The sequence below is a fragment of the Somniosus microcephalus genome, unplaced genomic scaffold (genome assembly GCF_052327205.1).
Source record: "Somniosus microcephalus isolate GS21.2 unplaced genomic scaffold, FLI_Smic_1.0 unresolved_chr4, whole genome shotgun sequence".
Taxonomy (NCBI): Eukaryota; Metazoa; Chordata; class Chondrichthyes; order Squaliformes; family Somniosidae; genus Somniosus; species Somniosus microcephalus.
The window spans coordinates 13631530-13649967 of NW_028225182.1; the positions used below are offsets into that span (position 1 = coordinate 13631530).

Genomic DNA, 18438 nt, shown 5'->3' on the forward strand with positions numbered 1-18438 from the left:
GACACAGCGTGAAATGCAATGAAATGTTCAAATAAAGTTACAGAGCACAACACATGTGTAAAATTCCCTGTTCTTTTCTCCACATTGATGGGTTGTGAAGGGAGAGACGGGCCGAAGTCTCAATGAGCCGCACTGATCACGAGACAAGGTGAAATTATAGCAAATTCAATCTTCAGCAGCGAGATGCTGGAGAGAGATCAGAGTCCCGAATCAAGGAGTAATGTTCGGACACTGTTCTTGGATCTCATTTATATCAAACTCTCCTTGAATTCTCTGCTGGGAGATTCACAGCTGGGGATCGCCTGTGAAATCAGCTTAAAACATTGAAATAACAGCCTCACTCCCTCCTCCCTGTCTGTTATTGCAGGGAGGCAGCTGGTGGCTCTGCCCCAGGGGCTCCGCTTGTGAGCAGAGTTTTCAGATCTTACCTGGTGTGCTACTGAGTCCCACACAACAGAATGTGATCAGGTTCCTTCCTCGGCCTTAGGCCTGTTAGTTTATTGCAGGCGGTGTGGTGCTGAGTCCCACGAAGAACAGGGAAACCCAGGCTCCATCCCCGGTCTGTGGTGTGTTAATCCATCTCAAGCAGTGTGTTACTGAGCCCCACAGAGTAGGAAGGGCCCAGGCTCCATCCTCGGCCTGTGGTGTGTTAATCCATCTCAAGCAGTGTGTTACTGAGCCCCACAAAGTAGGAAGGGCCCAGGCTCCATCCTCGGCCTGTGGTGTGTTACTCCATCTCAAGCAGTGTGTTACTGAGCCCCACAGAGTAGGAAGGGCCCAGGCTCCATCCCCGGCCTGTGGTGTGTTACTCCATCTCAAGCAGTGTGTTACTGAGCCCCACAGAGTAGGAAGGGCCCAGGCTCCATCCCCGGCCTGTGGTGTGTTACTCCATCTCAAGCAGTGTGTTACTGAGCCCCACAGAGTAGGAAGGGCCCAGGCTCCATCCCCGGCCTGTGGTGTGTTACTCCATCTCAAGCAGTGTGTTACTGAGCCCCACAGAGTAGGAAGGGCCCAGGCTCCATCCCCGGCCTGTGGTGTGTTACTCCATCTCAAGCAGTGTGTTACTGTGTCCCACAGAGTAGGAAGGGCCCAGGCTCCATCTCCAGCCTGTGGTGTGTTACTCCATCTCAAGCAGTGTGTTACTGAGCCCCACAGAGTAGAAAGGGCCCAGGCTCCATCCCCGGTGTGTTACTCCATTTCAAGCAGTGTGTTACTGAGCCCCACAGAGTAGGAAGGGCCCAGGCTCCATCCCCGGCCTGTGGTGTGTTACTCCATTTCAAGCAGTGTGTTACTGAGCCCCACAGAGTAGGAAGGGCCCAGGCTCCATCCCCGGCCTGTGGTATGTTACTCCATCTCAAGCAGTGTGTTACTGAGCCCCATGGAGCAGGAAGGGCCCAGGCTTCATATCCGGCCTGTGCTGATGTTCTCACACAGTGGAGCCACTAAGAGCAGGGTGTTATCAGGATCCGTTCCCGGACTGCGCTCAGTTTGCTGATCTCATCCAGAATGGTGCTGAGCCCCACACAGATGGATGGGCCAAGGCTCCAGTCCAGGCCTGTCGTTCTTTGTTCTCATTCGGTTTCTACTGACCCCCACATAGAGCAGACAGGGCAGAGTCCCATCATTTGCCTGTGCTCTGTTGTATCTGGTTCCCGGGGCACCCAGTGACGCGACCACGTGTATATCTGATCTCCACATTGATGAACAAATATAACAGCAAAAGAACTCGTGGGAAGATTCCAACAGTTGTGAGAAACCCAGACACCATGTTAATATCTCACCGACACCATTGGTTGATGAACCGATCTAATGGCTCAAAGCGGGTTTTCAAAACAATTCTTTTAATAGATTTTCTTTCAGCGACTATTTCCATGTTCCGACAATGAATGTTACATTTCTTTAATTTGGACAAGTAAACAGAGACTGGACAATTATTGTCTTGCTCTCTGTGACCTGAGGTTTTATCTCGGTACTCTCCGGCTTTAGTATATGTTGTAATCAGTATTCCAGCAGGTCTCTGTGGCACAATCGGTTAGCGCGTTCGGCTGTTAACCGAAAGGTTGGTGGCTCGAGCCCACCCAGGGACGGTGTTTTAACATTTCTAGGTTTATCAAAATGTGTATTTTGGCTGCAAGATAATGGGATAAACTGTAGCACTGGTTACAATGTCGGTGAGTATGAGGTCTTCCACTGGGATCCGAGATAAGCATTTTCTTAATGGTGACCAACTAATATGAACATGAGGAGGCCATTCAGCCCTGTTCCTTCATTCAATTAGATCCTGGATAATCTGTATCTCTACTGCATTGGCCCGCCTTGGTTCCATATCCAGATTCACCAGTTTGGAATGGCGTCATTTTTAGGTGCGCCTGGTGCCGCTCCTGGCCTGCTATTCTACACATTTCATTGAACCAGGTTTGGTCTCCTGATTTGACGGTAATGGTAGAGTGAGGGATCTGCCAGGCTAGGAGGCTACAGATTGTGGTTGAATACAATTCTGCTGCTGCTGATGCTCCAGAATTGTACAGAGAAAATACACGTGTTTTATGTGATATTTTATTTTATTCATGTTTAATCAGAAAATTTATTCAACTTTATCATATTAATTCAATTTTAATGGGGAATGTTCTACAAAATGTTTCCGCCTGGTTTCTAACGGGACCTTTTACGTGTTAGGTGAATGTGGTAACCACTACACGACGGAAACTCATCTCCGTGAGCTGTAGTAAGAACATCACAGAAGAGAACGGCGTTCTACAAATGCAGGTAACAGTGTCATAGAATCACAGAGTCACAAGACACAGAAGGAGGCCTTTCGGACCATCGAGTCCATGCCGGCTATCTGTGGAGCAATCCAGTCTGTCACATTCCCCCTCTCTATCCCCGTAGCCCTGCAAGTTTATTGCCCTCAAGTGCCTATCCATTCTCCCCTTGAAAATATTGAGTTTCTCCGCTTCCACCACTTCCGTCAGCAGTGAGTTCCAGATCCTCACCACTCGCTGCGTAAAAAAGTTTTTCCTCACATCCCCTCTTTATCTCTTGCCCAACACCTCAAATTTGTGTCCCGAATTCTTTTTTCTGTTCAACTGTTCCAAGGAGCAATATAAGAAGCTGCCCAAAGGTTAAACATTGGGGATGTTAAAAAGCTCCTCTCCATTGGGAAATATGAACCGCGGTCTCCCGCGTGACAGGCGAGGATTCTCACAACTATACTAACGAGGAACGAACAGATACCGAAACTGTCAGAGCAGCAGTCGAGCTGTGCACAGAGTGAGAAAGAGACAGAACAGTCGGACATAGAGAGAGTCAGAGACAAAGAGAGAGAGTCAGAGACAATGAGAGAGAGTCAGAGACAAAGAGAGAGACAGAGACAAAGAGAGAGAGTCAGAGACAAAGAGAGAGTGTCAGAGACAGAGAGAGAGAGTGTCAGAGACAGAGAGAGAGTGTCAGCGACAAAGAGAGAGAGTCAGAGACAAAGAGAGAGAGTCAGAGACAAAGAGAGAGAGTGTCAGAGACAAAGAGAGAGAGTCAGAGACAAAGAGAGAGAGTCAGAGACAGAGAGAGAGTGTGTCAGAGACAAAGAGAGAGTGTGTCAGAGACAAAGAGAGAGAGACAGAGAGAGAGTGTCAGAGACAAAGAGAGAGTGTCAGAGACAAAGAGAGAGTGTGTCAGAGACAGAGAGAGAGAGTCAGAGACAGAGAGTCAGAGACAAAGAGAGAGAGTCAGAGACAGAGAGAGAGTGTGTCAGAGACAAAGAGAGAGTGTGTCAGAGACAAAGAGAGAGAGTCAGAGACAGAGAGTGTCAGAGACAAAGAGAGAGAGTCAGAGACAGAGAGAGAGTGTCAGAGACAGAGAGAGTCAGAGACAAAGAGAGAGAGTCAGAGACAGAGAGAGAGTGTCAGAGAAAAGAGAGAGAGTCAGAGACAGAGAGAGAGAGTGTCAGAGACAAAGAGAGAGTCAGAGACAGAGAGAGAGTGTCAGAGACAAAGAGAGAGAGTCAGAGACAGAGTCAGAGACAGAGAGAGAGTCAGAGACAAAGAGTGTCCGAGACAAAGAGAGAGTGTCAGAGACAAAGAGAGAGAGTCAGAGACAAAGAGAGAGAGTGTCAGAGACAAAGAGAGAGTCAGAGACAGAGAGAGAGTGTCAGAGACAAAGAGAGAGTCAGAGACAGAGAGAGTGTCCGAGACAAAGAGAGTGTCCGAGACAAAGAGAGAGTGTCAGAGACAAAGAGAGAGTGTCAGAGGCAAAGAGAGAGAGTGTCAGAGACAAAGAGAGAGTCAGAGACAAAGAGAGAGAGTGTCAAGAGACAAAGAGAGAGTCAGAGACAGAGAGAGAGAGTCAGAGACAGAGAGAGAGAGTCAGAGACAAAGAGAGAGTCAGAGACAGAGAGAGAGAGTCAGAGACAAAGACAGAGAGTCAGAGACAAAGAGAGAGTCAGAGACAAAGAGAGTCAGAGACAAAGAGAGAGAGTCAGAGACAAAGAGAGAGAGTCAGAGGCAGAGAGAGAGAGTCAGAGACAAAGAGAGAGAGTCAGAGACAGAGAGAGAGTGTCAGAGACAGAGAGTGTCAGAGACAAAGAGAGAGTCAGAGACAAAGAGAGAGAGAGTCAGAGACAGAGAGAGAGTGTCAGAGACAGAGAGAGAGAGTCAGAGACAGAGAGAGAGTGTCAGAGACAAAGAGAGAGAGTCAGAGACAGAGAGAGAGTGTCAGAGACAAAGAGAGAGTGTCAGAGACAAAGAGAGAGAGTCAGAGACAGAGAGAGAGTGTCAGAGACAAAGAGAGAGAGTCAGAGACAAAGAGAGAGTGTGTCAGAGACAGAGAGTGTCAGAGACAGAGAGAGAGAGTCAGAGACAAAGAGAGAGAGTCAGAGACAGAGAGTGTCAGAGACAGAGAGAGAGTGTCAGAGACAAAGAGAGAGTGTCAGAGACAAAGAGAGAGTGTCAGAGACAGAGAGAGTGTGTCAGAGACAAAGAGAGAGTCAGAGACAAAGAGAGAGAGTCAGAGACAAAGAGAGAGAGTCAGAGACAGAGAGAGAGAGTCAGAGACAAAGAGAGTCAGAGACAAAGAGAGAGAGTCAGAGACGGAGAGAGAGAGTCAGAGACAGAGAGAGTGTCAGAGACAAAGAGAGAGTGTCAGAGACAGAGAGAGTGTGTCAGAGACAAAGAGAGAGAGTCAGAGACAAAGAGAGTCAGAGACAAAGAGAGAGAGTCAGAGACAGAGAGAGAGAGTCAGAGACAAAGAGAGAGAGTCAGAGACAAAGAGAGAGAGTCAGAGACAGAGAGAGAGAGTCAGAGACAAAGAGAGAGAGTCAGAGACAAAGGGAGAGAGTCAGAGACAGAGAGAGAGAGTCAGAGACACAGAGAGAGAGTCAGAGACAAAGAGAGAGAGTCAGAGACAAAGAGAGAGAGTCAGAGACAGAGAGAGTGTGTCAGAGACAAAGAGAGAGAGTCAGAGACAAAGAGAGAGTGTCAGAGACAGAGAGAGAGAGTCAGAGACAAAGAGAGAGTGTCAGAGACAAAGAGAGACACAGATAGAGACAAAGAGAGAGTGTCAGAGACAGAGAGAGTCAGAGACAAAGAGAGAGAGTCAGAGACAGAGAGAGAGTGTCAGAGACAAAGAGAGAGTGTCAGAGACAGAGAGTGTCAGAGACAAAGAGAGAGAGTCAGAGACAGTGACAGAGAGTCAGAGACAAAGAGAGAGTGTCAGAGACAGAGAGAGAGAGAGTGTCAGAGACAAAGAGAGAGTGTCAGAGACAAAGAGAGTGTCAGAGACAGAGAGAGAGTGTCAGAGACAGAGAGAGAGAGTCAGAGACAAAGAGAGAGAGTCAGAGACAAAGAGAGAGAGTCAGAGACAGAGAGAGAGAGTCAGAGACAAAGAGAGAGTGTCAGAGACAGAGAGAGAGTGTCAGAGACAAAGAGAGAGAGTCAGAGACAAAGAGAGAGTCAGAGACAGAGAGAGAGAGTCAGAGACAAAGAGAGAGTCAGAGACAAAGAGAGAGAGTCAGAGACAAAGAGAGAGTCAGAGACAAAGAGAGAGAGTGTCAGAGACAGAGAGAGAGAGTCAGAGACAAAGAGAGAGTCAGAGACAAAGAGAGAGAGTCAGAGACAAAGAGAGAGAGTCAGAGACAAAGAGAGAGTGTCAGAGACAGAGAGAGAGTCAGAGACAAAGAGAGAGAGTCAGAGACAGAGAGAGAGAGTCAGAGACAAAGAGAGAGAGTCAGAGACAGAGAGAGAGTGTCAGAGACAGAGAGAGAGAGTCAGAGACAAAGAGAGAGTGTCAGAGACAAAGAGAGAGTCAGAGACAAAGAGAGAGTGTCAGAGACAGAGAGAGAGTCAGAGACAGAGAGAGAGTCAGAGACAAAGAGAGAGAGTGTCAGAGACAAAGAGAGAGTCAGAGACAAAGAGAGAGTCAGAGACAAAGAGAGAGTGTCAGAGACAAAGAGAGAGAGTCAGAGACAGAGAGAGAGAGTCAGAGACAAAGAGAGAGAGTCAGAGACAGAGAGAGAGAGTCAGAGACAGAGAGAGTGTCAGAGACAAAGAGAGTGTCAGAGACAAAGAGAGACACAGATAGAGACAAAGAGAGAGAGTCAGAGACAAAGAGAGTCAGAGACAAAGAGAGAGAGAGACAGAGACAAAGAGAGAGAGTCAGAGACAAAGAGAGAGAGTCAGAGACAAAGAGAGAGAGTCAGAGACAAAGAGAGAGAGTCAGAGACAAAGAGAGAGTATCAGAGACAAAGAGAGACACAGATAGAGACACAGAGAGAGAGTCAGAGACAAAGAGAGAGTGTCAGAGACAAAGAGAGAGAGTCAGAGACAAAGAGAGACACAGATAGAGACACAGAGAGAGAGGGACTTCAGTTATGTGGAGAGACTGGAGATGTTGGGATGGTTTTCCTCAGAAGGTTAAGAGGAAATTTAATTGAGGTTTTCAAAATAAGGAAGAAACTGTTTCCAGTGGCAGGAGGGTCGGTAACAAGAGGAAACCGATTGAAGATAACCAGCGAAAGAACCAGAGGGGAGATGAGGAGTTTTTTTACGCTGCGAGTTATTGTGATTGGGAATGCGCTGCCTGAAAGGACGGTGGAAGCAGATTCAGTCATAACTTTCAAAGGAGAATTGGATAAATATTGAAAAGGACAAATTTCCAGGGCTGTGGGGAAAGAGGAGGGGAGTGGGACTAATTGGAGAGCGCTTTCAATGTGCCAGTGCAGACTTAATGGGCCGAATGTCCTCCGTCTGTGCTGTATCAATCTATGATTCTATGGTCTATGTGTCTCTCCGCCCCGGTGTCAAAGGTGCAATGGATGTTCATCCAAATAATGCCCCATTGAGATTCGCTGTGGATTTGTTTCCTTATCAAGTTTGTATTTTAAATGCTATGAAAAACCGTTACATGCTGAAAATCTTCTAATGACCCCGACAGGGATCGAACCCGTGACCTTGGCGTTATCAGCACCACACTCTCAGCAATTGAGGTAACCGGCAACAAAGCGCCCCTTGGATAGGTTCGAGCCCAGGCTGGTTGATTGTATTCCAGGCTCACACTGGGTGACAGATTTACTGCACAAACATTGAACACACCACAATGCTTAAACATTGTTAACTGTTCATTTATACAACTGGGCAGAGTGTAAATCGAACGTAACAGAAAAAGAGCTCTTTAATATAACAAACCTAATTCTGAAAATTATTATCACACCACCGCTGAACAGTCCCTCCCTCAAACACTGTCCTGATACAAAACCAGCCAGCGCGACCCTGAGCCGCTGTCACCACAACCGGACTCGAACACGCAGCGGGTGGCTGGAGCCGGATCCAGAGGGTCAGATGTGGTTTACATATAAGAACATAAGAAATAGGAGCAGGAGTCGTCCATTTGTCCCTTCAAACCTGCTCCGCCATTCAATAAGTTCATGGCTGATCTTCTACCTCATATGCACTTTCCTGCACTATCCCCATATCATAAGAACATAAATGATTCCTTTAATATTCAAAAATCTATCGATCTCTGTCTTGAATATAGTCAACGACTGAGCTTCCACAGCCCCCTGGGGTAGAGAATTCCAAAGATTCACCACCCTCTGAGTGAAGAAATGTCTCCTCATCGCAGTCCTAAATGGCCAACACCTTACTCTGAGACTGTTATCCCTGGATCTAGACTCCCCCAGCCAGGGGAAACATCCTCCCTGCATCCAACCAGTCAAGCCCTGTAAGAATTGTGTATGTTTCAATGAGATCACCTCTCATTCTTGTAAATTCTTTAGAATATAGGCCTAGTCTACTCAATCTCCCCTCATAGGAGCATCAACCCAGCGCAAGAACCAGTCTGGTGAATCTTCGTTGCACTCCCTCTATGGCAAGTGTATCCTTTCTGAGGTAAGGAGATCAAAACTGTACACAATACTTCAGGTATGGTCTCACCAGGGGCCTATATAATTGCAGGAAGAAGTCTTTACTATTATACTCAAAATCATCTTGTAATAAAGACCAACATTTTGAAACGTTTAATGTCTCTTCACTTCTCTTTTGTTCTCTCCCAGCCTGGCCTCTTAATCTATTTCATTTCCTGTGCGTTTCCAGTCTTGAGAAATGGTTTGGCCCGAAACATTGACTCTATTTTTTCTCCACGGATGTTGCCTGGCCTGCTGAGTTTTTCCAGCATTTTCTGTTGTTATTTCAAAAATACTCTGTTTTTCCTACCAAAGTGGATAACTTCACATTTCTCTACATTATATTTCATTTGTCATGTTCTTGCCCACTCACTTAACCTGTTTAAATCCCTTTGAAGCCTCCTTGCATCCTCCTCACAACTTACATTCCCATCCAGCTTTGTATCATCAGCCGACTTTGATATAATACATTTGGTCCCCTCATCCGAATCATAGATTGGTGGACCAAATTTATTCCTATTGGCCTGGGAGGCATGGGTTCAAGATCCGAAAATCTCTCCTGATTCTCTCCCCTTATAGTGAAGGAAAAACAAATGAAACAAAATTAGTGAAACCCGGGATTGAACCAGGGACCATTATATCTTCAGTCGAAAGCTTTCGATTTGATTTGTAGCCGGGGCGCCATGGTGGGCTGCAGCTCCCACAATGCCGAGCGCCAGTGAAAGGACCCTATGTCTGTGACAGGCCGCGCGGCACTCTGGGAGCAGAGTTCGCACATGCGCACCTGAGGCACCCGATGAGCCGCCGCTTTCTCTCTGCGGCGCGGGACAAACTTTCAGTCTCTCGGTTAAGAGCGAGCGCTGATTTTGCTGGAAGCTGACGTCACTTTTCCTTTTAATCGCGCGCGGTTTTATGGCCGTAAACAGCGCGCATGCGCAGTGAGCTGGGTCGCACCAAGATGGTGGCCGTGCGGCGGGTGACGCCACAATGCTGGCTGATGTCAGAGGGCCGCTGATTGGTGGTTTGCCCCGGGGCCGAGGGTCAGGTGTGAGGGGGCGGCTCCAGTCTCCGGCCAGAGAGAGCGAGCGGGCGGCCCCTGAGATTAGAGGGAGGGCGGCCCTGGGGTTGAAGAAATGTTCCGGAGAAAACTTCATTCCCACTGGAAACCGCTTTGGATGATCACATGGCCGGAAGGCACCGAGACAATTTGATGAGACTGTGAAGGACGTAAAGTGAAATCAGGGACATGGCGAGCAACGGTGTTCAGGTAACTGGGGATCCCCGGGGTAATGGCCACTCTGTTCAGGTAACTGGGGATCCCCGGGGTAATGGACACTCTGTTCAGGTAACTGGGGATCCCCGGGGTAATGGCCACTCTGTTCAGGTGGGCAGTTTAAAAGGAAGTGGAACAGTGCGGGGAGAAAGTTGGCTGAGGATCGGAAACAGAGGCTCAGTGTTAATGGGAGTTGCTCAGATTGGTGAAGGGTTGGAAGTGGTTACCCCAGGGCTCAGTGCTGGGCCCACTTTTCTTCTCCCTATACAGAGACTGTCCGGATTTGGGAATCAGGAGCACAAGCTGAACATTTGCTGATGGCACAAAAGTAGCAGATTTGACAAACAGTCATGAGACTGTAAATGTGTTCAGGAAGACATTGTTATAAAAGGAAAAATCAACCTTCCACTTAATTATTTTGGTCTTAAATTAATATCCTCTGGTTCCCGACTCACTAACCAGTGGGGATAATTTTTTTATCAGTTACTTGATCAAAAACCCCCTCAAAATTTTGAACCCCTCTAATTGATCTCCTTTTCAACGTATCTATTAAGGAATGTTACATGAAGACTCCCGTCCTTGGGATCATCTTAGTGAATCTCTTCTGCACCTCTCCATGGCCTTCACATTCTTACTAAAGTAATGCACCAAAAACTGGGAACAATATTCTGACTGTGGCCTAACCAATGATTTGTCCAGGTGTAGCATTAAATCTCCATTTATAATCTGTGCCCGTATGTATCCACTTTGGTGTCAAAAACAGGAAGGCAGATTATTATCTGAATGGTAATAGATTGGGAGAAGGGGAAGTGCAATGAGACCCGAGTGTCCTTGTGCACCAGTCGCTGAAGGTAAGCATGCAGGTGCAGCAGGTGATTAAGAAGGCAAATGCTATGTTGGCCTTCGTAGCGAGAGGGTTTGAGTACAGGAACAAGGATGTCTTGATCCAGTTGTATCGGGCCTTGGTGAGACCACATCTTGAGTATTCTGTGCCGTTTTGGTCGCCTTATCTGAGGAAGGATGTTCTTGCCATGGAAGGAGTTCAGCGAAGATTCACCAAGCTGATATCTGGGATGGCAGGAATGACGTATGAGGAGAGATTGGGTCGATTGTGCTTATACTCACTGGAGTTTAGAAGAATGAGAGGGGAACTCATTGAAACTCATAAAATTCTAACAGGACTGGACAGACTAGATGCAGGAAGGATGTTCCCGATGGTCGGGGAGTCCAGAACCAGGGGTCACAGTCTAAGGGTAAGGGGTAAGCCATTTAGGACAGAAATGAGGAGGAATTTCTTCACCCAGAAAAAGGTGAACCTGTGGAATTCTCTACCACAGAAGGCAGTAGAGGCCAATTCATTAAATATATTCAAGAAGGAGTTGGATATATTTCTTAAGGCTAAAGGGATATGGGGAGAAAGCAGGGACAGGGTACTGAATTTGGATGATCAGCCATGATCGCATTGAATAGCGGAGGAGGCTCGAGGGGCCGAATGGCCTACTCCTGCTCCTATCTTCTCTGTTTCTATGTTATAAATCCTCGGATCTCATGTGGAATTTTGTAGAACAGCTTTATCAACTTGCCTCCTAATTTTAAAGATTTGTGCATCTGAATGCCTGAATCTCTCCGCTCCTCCACTCCATTTACAGTGTTACCGTATAGTGTCTATTTCCTCTCCTTATTCTTCTCACCTCACATCTCTCTGCATTAACTTCCATCTGACATCTACCTGTCTAATCTGCTCACCTGTCTCTCTCTCTCCTCCTGAAGTTGCCTACAGTCCTCTTTATGGTTAACCGCACTCCTCAACTTTGTGGCAGCTGCAATGTTTGATATTGTGCTCCTAACACCCAAATTCAGGTCAATCATAACCACATATACTGAGAAAAGCAATGGCACCCACACTGACCCCTGGGGATCACCACTGTTTAAATCCTTCCAGTGCAAAAAACAGCTGTTAACATCTCTGTCTCTGTCTCCCTGTCTCTCTGCCTCTCTCCTTTCCATCCTCTCACGTTCTTTATCCCTTATTTCTCGGACACAAACAGACTCTTTACCACATTTCTCTGTCCTTCTCAATAAAAATTGTTTCTCCCCTTTGTTGCCCGTAGTCTGTCTCATTCTCACTCTTGTATCAACAACATCTTTCACCCTCCCTCCCTCATTTACATGCTCACAATCACACACAGCCTCTGAGACTCAGTCTCTCTCAGACTCACTCTCTCACACACTGTCTCTCTCAGACTCACTCTCTCACACACTGTCTCTCTCAGACTCACTCTCTCACACACTGTCTCTCTCAGACTCACTCTCTCTCAGACTCACTCTCTCTCTCACACACTGTCTCTCTCAGACTCACTCTCTCCCAGACTCACTCTCTCACACACTGTCTCTCTCAGACTCTCTCTCTTTCACACATTGTCTCTCAGAATCTCTCACTCACACACTGTCTCTCTCAGACTCACTCTCACACACATTGTCTCGCTTGGACTCTCTCTCACACACTGTCTCTCACACACTGTCTCTCTAAGACTCACTCACACACACTCTCTCAGACTCTCTCTCACTCTGTCACTCTCACTTTGTCTCTCACACACAGTCTCTCTATGAGTCACTCTCTCACACACTGTCTCGCTCAGACTCACTCTCACACACACTGTCTCGCTCAGACTCTTTCTCATGCACTGTCTCTCAGAGTCACTCTCTCACACACTGTCTCGCTCAGACTCTTTCTCACACACTGTCTCTCAGAGTCACTCTCTCACACACTGTCTCTCTCAGACTCACTCTCACACACTCTGTCGCTCAGACTCACTCCCTCACACTGTCGCTCAGACTCACACTCACACACACTGTCTCTCTCAGTCTCATTCTCACACACTGTCGCTCTCAGTCTCACTCACACACTTTCATCTCTCAAACTCCCCCTCTCTCACACATGTCTCTCTCAGACTCTCTCTCACACACTGTCTCTCTCAGACTCACTCTCACACACTGTCTCTCTCAGACTCACTCTCACACACTCTCAGACTCACTCTCACACACTGTCTCTCAGACTCACTCTCACACACTGTCTCTCTCAAAGACTCACTCTCCCACACACTGTCTCTCTGACTCACTCTCTCACACTGTCTCTCTGACTCACTCTCTCACACTGTCTCTCTCAGACTCACTCTCTCACACAGTCCCTCTCAGACTCACTCTCTCACACAGTCCCTCTCAGACTCACTCTCTCACACAGTCCCTCTCAGACTCACTCTCTCACACAACTCTCCCAGACTCACTCTCTCACACGCTGTCTCTCTCAGACTCGCTCTCACACACTCTCTCTCTCTGTCGCAATGTGTTACACACTGTCTCCCTCAGACTCTCTCTCACACACTGTCTTTCTCAGACTCATTCTCTCACACACTATCTATCCGAGACTCACTCTCTCAGATTCACTCTCTCACACACTGTGGGCATGATTTTAACTCAGTTGCGGGCTGTTGTCATGTTATCCGAATTTCGTGTTTCCCACACGAATCTAAATGGATGTGGGAGATTGATGCAATTTTAACTCAATTGGCCAATTGATTTCCAAAGTGTGGGAAGCCTTTGCAAATGTTTTTTTCATGACTGAATGTCCCCTCCGATGACGTCATCATTGCTGCTACATTTAAGGTCCACAGCAAGCCTTGCTTCTTCTGCAGGCTGCCAAGCTTCCTCCATTTGGTGTCAGAGGGACCTGCAGGAGAGATGGCAAGCGGGAGGGCAAGAGCAGCTCCTCGCTTTGACGAGGCGGCACTTCAGGCATTGGTGGATGGGGCTCGGGCCGACAGGGAGGTCTTGTTCCCTTCATCAGGAAGAGGCCTCCCAGTCAGAACAAGGCAGTGTGGATGCAGGTGTCTGAGGAGGTCAACTCCTTGGGAGTCAACCGCAGAACCTGGACACAGTGCAGGAAAAGATTTCATGACCTTCAACGCACTGGAAAAGTGAGTATGAATTTCCCATCACCCTCAATCTGATCCCCATTGCCTTTCCTCACCAGCACTCAGCTTCAGCACTCTCTTCCTCCACATCCCACTTAACACTGAGATCCATGCACCCTTACCCATTTCCTCTCTCTCTATGCTCACATTCACATAACTATTCCACCATGCAGCCCTCACACTCCCTCTCACTCTGATGCTCTGAACACAACTGACAACACACAGGGAGGGCCCTTGGTCTTGTAACCGCACTCCATATTTGTCTACTTCTAAGTATCTATGCCATGCAATCTCTACTCTCACTCCTTCATTTTCACTCAACCTCCACTTGTCTCCTTCATTGCAGGAAAAGAGAGCTCACAACAAAAGAGAGCGAGCCAGGACAGGAGGAGGGTCTCCCTCAATAGCCCACCTGACGCCCTGGGAGGAGGCCGTCCTGGAAATCATTGGTATTGGGGATGATTCGCGCATGGGGGACGGACAGACGGGTGCAACACAGCAAGCTGGTGACACACAAGTTTCCCATCTCTCTCTTTGACATTGCATGAGTCGCTGATAATGATTTTCAAGCTGTGACAGATGGAGTTATGAGCATCTGCAAAAAGCTATGTGCATGTAGCCTTGGCATCACATCTGTAACTCGGAGGGCGCAGGATTCTGCCAGCTCGGCTCAGCATCATGTCGACCCTCTGCCTCTGGCTCCATCCATGAGATCAGCGGTGATGGAACTCCAGGCACAGATGCAGGAGTCTCTGGCAGGTTTTGTCTCTCGGGTTGCTGCGATTGTGGAGCGAATGGAGGAGTCCATAGCGAACATGAGCAGAGCCTTTGTGGAGTCATTGGCAAATGAACGCATCAACACAGAAAGGATGGCGACCTCCGTGTTAAGGCTGGCTACCGTGCAGGAGAGGATGGCTACGGTAGAGGCGAGGAGGGCTATGGCCATGGAGGAGCTTAGTTGCCAGGGTATGGAAAACATGGTCATTGTTCAGAATAGGATGACATCTCTTGAGAAGCGATGGGTATCTATTGAACAGAGAAACCAGACCTTCACGGAAGTCCTTCTGAGTAGGACTGCCATTGCAGATACGGGTCCGCATGGCCCCCTGATGTGCAGCAAGGTGCTCTCCAGCCACTTGCAGGTGCTGAGGGGGACCTGACCCATGAGAGGGAGGTTGGTGGCAGACCTCAAGGAAGTGGGGGCTCCTCTCCAAGCGCTCACACTTCCATGCCACTGCAGAGCCCTCGGTCAGAGCCCCACCGGAGTCCACACCCCCAAGTGAGATAGGCATCTCCACCCCTGCACAGCCGCAGGAGCAGCAGACTGTTGATGATCCCTCACAGGCTCGCAACCCCAGGGGAGGCCCGCCAAAGGTGTCGAGACAGGAGCAGCAGGAAAGTGAGCAAGGGGCCTCCACATCTGCTGAAGCCACAGGGAAAGCACTACGTAGGAGCATGCGTAACAGGAAAATTCTGCACACGTAGTCACAAGGGTAGTCACTTGGGTGAAATGAGTTTACTGTAAAAATGCCATCAGTTGGTTCTTGTACATAAAAATTCTGATGGCAGCTGTTGCAGTTCTGGCATGTGTCATTTCGCGAATGGGACTTTCACATTGAGGGCTTAGGATTACTTGCACTTGTCAGTATGCTGGTCAAATAGCTAGTAATCCGCAGGGTCTTGGCCATTGTCGATGCTCAGGTAAGAAGCTGCGAAGCAAAAGTGTTTGATTGACTAGGCTAATCAAATCTGGCCAGGATGAGTGCGTTCCTTGCATCCCGGGCAGCAATGTTGTCGCGTAATGCTGCCGCTGGTTGATGGGCCTCTGCAGGATCTTCATTTTCGCCCTCCTCCTCCTCTGAGGAGGAGGATGCGTGAGGAGCCACTTGGTCCTCAGGAATCTGCAAGCCACGACGCTGCCATGTTGTGAAGTACACAGCAAACCACGACGATTCTGGAGACCCTGGCTGCTGAGTACTGTAGGGCTCCACCTGATTTATCCAGGCATCTGAAGCGCATCTTCAGTAAACCGATGGTTTGCTTGATACTGGATCTGGTGGAAATGTGGCTGGAGTTGCAGCGCTCCTCCGCTTCGTTGGCTGGCCTCTTCAATGGCGTCATTAGCCATGTCCTGAGGGAATAGCCCTTGTCTCCAAATAGCCATCTGTTAAGTTGGTCTGGCGGACTGAATAGTGGAGGCACACTAGACTGGCGCAGTAGGAAGGAGTCATGGCAACTGCCAGGGTACATGGCACAAACATGCAAAATTTCCTTCTTGTGGTCACACACCAGCTGAATGTTGAGGGAGTGGAAGCCCTTGTGGTTGCCAAAAATACCTGGATTACGATGGGGTACCCTAAGGGCCACATGTGTGCAGTCAACCACGCCCTGCACCCTTGGAAAGCCTGCCAGATGAGCTAATCCAACCGCTCGCGCAGTGACACTTGCTCGATCCTTGGTGAAATGGATGTGATTGTGCGCGAGGGCAAAGAGGGCATCGGTTACCTGCGTGATGCAAGTGTGTGCGGCCGCCTGGGAGATGCCACTGATATCTGCTGCTGATCCCTGGAATGAGCCTGAGGCAAAAAGGTTGAGTGCGCTGGTGACTTTGACGGCCACTGGTAATGGTAGTCCACCTGGTCCTCGGGGCAGCAGGTTTTGCTGTAGCATTGCGCAGATGTCAGTCACTACCTCTCGTGAAAGTCAGAACCGCTTTTGGCACTGCTGCCCAGACATGTTGAGGTAGTAGACCCTGCGTCTGTAGACCCTGTTTGGGGGGTATCTCCTGCCCCGACGGGCTTCCAGGTGCTGGCCCCTTCTGGCCTGTGCAGCTTCAGATGGGTGAGCAGCAGCCTGGTGCTCCTGCTGCTGCTGTTGTTCTTGGTTTTGCTGGTAGCGTGGCTGGTGCTCGAGCTCCTCTAATGCCCAGATGGGAAGTAAATGGCTCCCATGCTTCTGGTATATGCCTCCGTTGAAGAAGCGCTAAGTGAAGGTGGCGAGAGGGGTTTCCCAGGAGGTCACAATGGAGATGGGTGTGAGGCACCAACCTTCCACAGGTGTGGTTAAGCCTTGTAAAAGTTGCCCCAGACCGGAGACCACGAAGTCCTGCCACCTGCAAATGATGGCTGATCAAAACTCAACTTTAGTGGTTGACCTGCAGTTGAAAGTCACTAATGCAATAGTGCTCCCGCCAGGTTTCACATTCCTGATTCCCACCAGGCGTGTTTTATGTGAGAAAAGGGTTAAAGTTGCAAGGGCCTGTTAAAATAGGATTATAGAGGACATTTAGTGGTAATTAAGGGCCTTCAAGACCAGTCCCGCCTGTTGGATGCGGGACGGAGTCAGGACCAGCAGACACGCCTGAGTTAAAATTGCTTGGAGTTGGGAACCAGGCTGGGTGGGGGGTGTCCGCCCGCCATTTTTTTTGTGATTTTAACACCCCACACACCGAAAAGCCCGCCTCACGGCCCAATGAAAATCGAGGCCCATGTCTCTCACTGACTGTCTGTCTGGGCTCTCACTAACACAGTCTCCCTCCCACCCATATTGAACTAAAATTTACATTAACAGGACACACACACTCAGACTCTGAAGCTTGGAGAAACACAGGCACCCACTCACATACAGACACACTCACACAGACTCTGCAATTTGCACAAACACAGACATCCACGCAGATACAGACAAACTCACACAGACTCTGCAATTTGCAGAAATTCTCACACACATTTATCTTTAAAGATGTGGAGCCTGGGAGTGTCTATTTTTGATGATGTCCATTCCTTGCTGTGAGTCCATGTTTGATGAGGACAATCCAACAGGAAGAAGTGAAGCCGAGGTCCCAGAAATCCAGGTCCCCGAGAGGAAATGAAAGCTCGGGAGGGTGAAAAGAAGTATATACAATCAGGAATAAATAATATATATACTTTACTTTTGTTAACTAACAATCTGCCTGTCTGTGGTTTGCCCGGAGTGTAATAAAATGAATGGAAAGATCACACAGCAGCTTTTGCTCTGAAAACATCCCAAGCATATTCCCTAATAAAGCCCAGTCCAGAAAAAATCAAATGGATTATTCTGAAAATAATTAAATAGGAATAATACATACTTTTTTTTTACAAATGTCTTGTCTTGTTTGGGTTGAGCTGAAGGGAGAGTAAGATCCCACTGCAGATGTGCCATGAAACACTCCACAAACATTCCCCTCTAAAGTACAGTCCAGAAAAATATCAAATGGCTTGATGTGTATATGTAGATTTGCTTTTTACAAAATTCTTGAAAGAAAGACAAAGTAAGATCCCACAACAGTGCAGTCTGGAATTAAATCAGTATGATCTAATGGTATATACTTTGGTTTTTTTCCCAGACATGAGATGCAGTACCAATGCACACAGCAGATAACTTGAACACAGACAAGCCCTGCATACACACCAGATTTTGCTGTCTGTCTGTCTGTCACACACACAAACAGGCTTTAAAACTGCCACAAAACTGTCAGAAATGAAAGAAAGTTGATTTCTATTATTCTTCCACTGTGTTCGGCAGTTCAAAAGCAAACAGACAGTTTTCAGTATTTTGGGGGAGAAATTGGGTGAGTAGCGCCACCTGTTAGCGCCTAAAGAGGCAGTCAGTGGCTTTAGCGCCACTGGCTGCGCCACCTACGATATTGAGTTAGGGCGATAATGGTGGCGTTAGCCTGTTGCGCTGCGCCGCCACCGATTATGTCATCGGTGTGCGCCGCACCCCATTAGCGCCCCTTTCGCGATATTTGGTAGCGAACGCCGCAGTTGCGCCGTTCGCTACCC

At 48.2% G+C, this 18438-nt stretch overlaps 1 non-coding gene across 1 annotated transcript; it reads left to right on the forward strand.

Annotated features, from left to right (window-relative positions):
- Nucleotides 1-2013: 2013 nt before the first annotated feature.
- On the forward strand, nucleotides 2014-2087 carry trnan-guu (transfer RNA asparagine (anticodon GUU)). Its single transcript has one exon. It is a non-coding gene; the product is annotated as a tRNA-Asn (tRNA).
- Nucleotides 2088-18438: the final 16351 nt, after the last annotated feature.